The sequence below is a fragment of the Carlito syrichta genome, unplaced genomic scaffold, assembly GCF_000164805.1.
Source record: "Carlito syrichta isolate Samal-C Ts95f unplaced genomic scaffold, Tarsius_syrichta-2.0.1 Scaffold303806, whole genome shotgun sequence".
In the NCBI taxonomy this organism is placed as follows: domain Eukaryota; kingdom Metazoa; phylum Chordata; class Mammalia; order Primates; family Tarsiidae; genus Carlito; species Carlito syrichta.
Window position 1 is genome coordinate 111,421 of NW_007247902.1, and position 5,571 is coordinate 116,991.

A 5,571-nucleotide genomic window follows, 5' to 3' on the forward strand; every position below is an offset into this window, starting at 1 on the left:
ACACCAAAATATCAAAACGCTACTGTTAGCATTCCTAGGAAGATGTCCTATATATTCATATGCTATTATAATTTAGCCTGTAAGTGGATGCTGCCTACAAGTCTAAGTCAATATCATATTGACCGTTGGACAACTACAAGATATCTCAATCTTTGAAGCTGTGAAGTCAGAAGATGCATGCTGTGACCTTCATGTGGTGAATTTGCTGAGTGTTAGACTCATGACATGTGTAGAATGACCTGTTCCCACCATGATAGCATCATGCAGAACAGTTTCACTGCACTAAAAATTCTCTGTGCTCTACCTATTCGGTTGTCTCTTTCCTAAATTCCTGGCAACCACTGATCTTTTTTACTGTCTTCATAGTATTGCCTTTTTCAGAATGTCATATAATTGAAACCATACCATACATAACCTTTCCAGATTGCCTTCCTTCATTTAGTAAAATGCATTTAAGTGTCCTTATTGTCTTTTCATGACTTGATAGCTCATTTTTTGGTAGTGTTGAATAATATTCCCATGTCTAGTTATACCACAGTTATCCAACATATATTGAAGTACATCTTGGTTACTTCCCACTTTTGGCAATTATGAGTACAACTTCTAGATGAAGCTTTTTGTGTGGACATAAGTTTTCTACTTCTTTGGATTAATATTAAAGAGCACAGTTGCTGGACTGTATGCTAAGAGTATGTTTAGTCTGTAGAAACTGACACACTGTCTTCCAAAGTGGTTGTACCATTTTGCATTTTCACCAGCAATGAATGAGAGTTCCTGTTGCCACATCCTGGCCAGCATTTGGTGTTATTGGTACAGTCTCTTTCAAAATATGAGATTTGGCAATCAAATCTATCATAACTGATTTTAGAAGTTATCAAGACAATCTGACTAGTGAGTTATTGTCTTAATATCTCTGACACTTTAATGTGCAGCTCTTTAAAAGCTGTGAATTTTGTCCAATAATTCAATAGTCTTTGAAAGGAAAGTTGCTGTGCTTTATTGCAGAAATATATTCTTTGTAATAGCTATAGGGGTGAATTTACCATATAATGATGTCATTGTTACAGCGAGCAACATCCATGGTAGTAATTTATCAGCATACTATTCATTCACATAATGAGAATTAATATATAACAATATTAATATTCATAGAACAATATTAATGTTATAATTTATCAACATAATGTTTTATATATCATTTATATAAAATATACAACATTGTATACCATTTACATATACTATAAATGAGAATTTATATATGACAAGCACTCTACTAGGCATTGGAGGTACAAGGATGTACAAAATTATTACAGTCTTTACTGGAGAAGACAGACTTTAATAAAAAAAATTATAATGAGCTATACTTAAAATTACAATAAGTTCTGGGAAGAATAATACAGGAGGTGAAGAATATATATAATAAGGAGATCTGACCTAGTTTGACAGAGGTTGATATAGGGAAGGGGAGAAGGATGAATCAAGGTCAGGGGACCCTTCCCAGACAGAGTGATAATTGAGCTAAAATAAGAAGGATGAGAAATGGTTAAACAGTAGATGTTGCGACAGTCTACCCAGTTGCCCTCTTCACAACCCATGCCTCTGTCCCTCTGTTGCTGAGAGCAGTGGCTGCTAATGGTCCACAGCTGTGTCCTTCGCTAGACATTGCCTCAGCAAACTGTATCGCTCAAGGCTACAGCTCCTTCATCTACCTGTGGCCAATGGTGGATGTGAAAACACTAAGACCCTGCCTCTTTATATCTCCATTTGAGACAACTCCAAAGGGTTTTTCCAGCTTCAGATCTTCCTCTAAGATCATCCCGTAGGGCCTCAGTTGCATCTGCATTGTAGATCAACTTCTCTCTGTGCCCAATCCTGCCTCCTTTACTTCCTTGCAGTTGTATCTCCTGAGATCATTTCCCAATAAATTTTAGCACACAGTCACCTGCTATCAAGTCTGTTTCCAGGTTGCACTACTGAAGACAATTGATAGTTGTGGTCCTAGGAAGCAGAGACTAAAATGAAAATTTCTGGAGCTGGGTCATTTTCCAGCTATCTGGCAATGAGAATACTTTTACTGGTGGTAGATGGTGTGTGAATTGCCCCTGGCATGTTGTAGTGGTGCAATTATTAAAATTCTCACTTGTAGTAAACTGGAATGAGATACTTGTGGAAGGAGATGCACTGACAAATGTGTTATGCTTGGCACTTGAGAGAGAATAGGGAAAACTATAAGGACTATGGCATTGGGTAACTAAGTTTCACTGATTTGTTGGAAAGAGATTCTTATAAGCTCAGAGTGATCAATGACTTATTTCAGACAACATTAAACAATGAAAACAAAAACAAAAAACAGAGAACCTAATCTTCCACAGCCAGGGGGCAAAAAGATGAAGGGCTTAATCATAAGAGTTGCAGACATTCAGAAAAGCCCTGGCAGGTTTCCTTACCAAGGTCAGGGCACTAATAAGGAAAGAGTTGAAACCCTGAGAATTGTGATCAGTGTATTTGGGAAGTCCAAAGTTGAGAACGTTGAATTCACAAATTCCTCTTACCTTTCTGGGCCTACAGAACAGGCCAATTACTCCTTGTTAGAAGATAACTCCCTCCAACCCATTCTCTTAACCCTGCTTTTTCTTGAAGATCATGCCTAGGTCTCACATGAGGTAGATATTTTGTAAGAAAATACTTATTCCTTATTTGAATAAGGAATTCAAATTCCTTAAATCCAATAGAAGCTACTGCTATTTCTCATAATCAGTCCAAAACAGAGGTCAAATCCCAGCATAACTTGATGAGATGTGCTGGGCCTGATCAGAGAAGAGAGGGACTAGATACCACTGGAAGAGCAGGACCTATTGCTAAGTACCAGTGAGAGCTGGAAGAGTATGAATAGGAGAGGACTTTGATTGTGTTGTATTAAGGGGCAATCAGTTGCTATGGAGTACTCTTCCATGACACAGGGTTTAACACACTAGCAAGTACTCTGAGAAGTTTGAAAATGTGATGTTTTACATTCAAAGTAGAGATGACTGAACTATCAGGACAGACAGTGGAAGAAGGAATCAAAGGCTTAGAAGGTACCACTGAGTAGATAAACGGTGAAAGTTTAGAAAATCTACTTGCCTACTAAGTTCTGCAAAGCTACATCCCATTTACCAAAGAGATAAACAATGTACTGTTGAGAGGGATGATAGAGCTTCATCAAGAAGCCTAGTAGTGTCTCTCCTCTATAGACCAGGTACAGAGAACTATGGAGGTGATTAATGGAACACTGTCACTTTAGGGACAAGTCAGATGAGCAAGTAACCAGAATATTGCTACATTCATACAAGTAAAGGAAATCAAGGATGGATAATCAGGAATCTGAATCTCCCTATAAGATCTAGACTTAGATGTTTCTCAACTATGGAATCCTTATAGTGAAGAAGACAGGTCTCTATCAGGAAGAACCCTACAACACCATGACAAACATATTTGGTAGTAGTGTCCCTACTGTTTACCAGAGTGATCTCCAGTCATTTACTTAGGCAAGTATGCATTGAGAAAAGGGAAATAACCATGCAGTTTTGGGATACGAGACACAGAGACTAAACTGACATTGTTACCTAATGATACCTCAGCCTCCTGTTTGAGTGGAGGCATACGGAAACTAGGTAATAAATTATTCGCCCAGGTTCAACTCACAGTGAGTCCACTGGGTTTTAAGACTCTCTTGAACTGTATCTTTATCGTCTTTGAATTTACAATTGGTATAGGTATAGTTGGTGCTTGGCAGAACCTTTGTATTGTTTTCTTGACCCAGGGTTGAGGGTGGGGTGAAGGGCACTGGATGTGCAAGTATAATGACTTGAAAGTGCCTCACTGTTCAAGAAAACTAGCAAATTAAAAACAATATCACATTTCAAGGGAATGAGCAGGGATAAATTTTAAAAAAACATTTAAATAATGCAGGGCTAATGTTCACTGTTATATCTTCATTTAGAGTCACTGTACTGGCCTCTACTAAGACTGGATGGATGATGATAGTTTATAGTGGACTACTGTAACTTCACCAAGTAGTAGATTCTAATGGCAGTTGCTGTGTTAGATGGGTATCAGAGTAGATAAACACAGCATGTGATGCATGATGCAAGCCCATTATTTTCCATTCTATCAAAAAGAATGACCAAAATCCCTGACTAACGTCCCGATAGTTGGGTCTGAATCTGGAAAGAGAAAAATTAAAAACTTAGAGATCAAGAGAAATATGGATAGAGTTTTTGGTGGACACAGTATGCGAAGATCTCTGAATCAAAGGTTAATCCACCAGACTAAACAACCAAAGCTTCCCATGTACTCATCACTTCTTGTTCATGTGCTTAGTTGACATCAGCCAACCTCTACTGGCCACAATGTTGTCATAATCGGAACATAAATAAATTACTCATGATGGCAGAAATGATTGCTAAAGCCCAATAACATGGACTTTCACTTAGCATGATTTAGCTATGGCTTCTGCCAAGAGTCCAACTTGTAATATCATAGTGGCATGGCACATTTCCCCAAAGAAATGCCACTTACTAGAAAGTTGACTGCACTGGATCTCTCTCACCCATAAAGAGGCAGTGGTTTATTCTTAATTGGACCCATATATACTTTGAGTTTGGGCTTTCCTTTCCTACTGCAGGCTGTGGCTAGTGTCACTATCTGTAGATTTCTGGAGATTTGATCTGCCAGTCCAGGACACTGTGCAACTTCCCCTTGGACCCAGAGAACCAAATTATAACAAATGACGTGCAGTTACAGTATAAGATGATTGTCTATAGGTTCACTTACTTTCTGTCAATATTCTTACACAACAGAAGCTCTCAGTATGTTATAGTGTCGGCATGGCATTTTAAATATGCAGCTGAGGTACCCAGTTGGAAATCATACCCTGTGAAGACAGGTGTAATTTTTCAGGACATGGTATTCACTGAAAATTAATGACCATTATAGTTCTGTATGCTCTTTTTTATTTTTCTTTCCCTCTCCTCATCTCCCCCTATCCTCTTCCTCCTCCTCCTTTTCTTTTTTCTTTAGAGAGGCAGGGTCTCACTCTGTCACCCAGGTTGGAGTGCAGTGGTGTGACCATAGCTCACTGAAACCTGGAACTCCTGAGCTCAAGGGACCCTCCTGCTTCAGGCTTCTGAGTAACTGGGGCTACAGGTGCATGCCACCGTGCCCAGCTAATTTCTGTATGCTCTTTATGCTACAATACTTGGGTCTTGGAACCAAAGGACAGAACTAGGAGTGGTATCATTTACCATTACCCCCAATTTTCTCAGGGCATTTGTAATTTCTGTTACCACAATTATAGGCTATGTGAGTCTAAAATGCTTGTTATCAAAATAGTAGTGCTTTCTACCTGGGGTCATAGTAGAGTCTCACTACATTTTAAGATAGGTCTTTCATCTGGTCACTTTGATTTTCTTATGACAAGGGACCAGAGTCAAGGAAGGAAGTCACCACTGAAAAAGTTAGTTGGCTCAGAGGGTTGTTGCTGCCCAGTAGAGATGGAGTAGAATGTGTTTGAGCTCTGGTGATCTACTA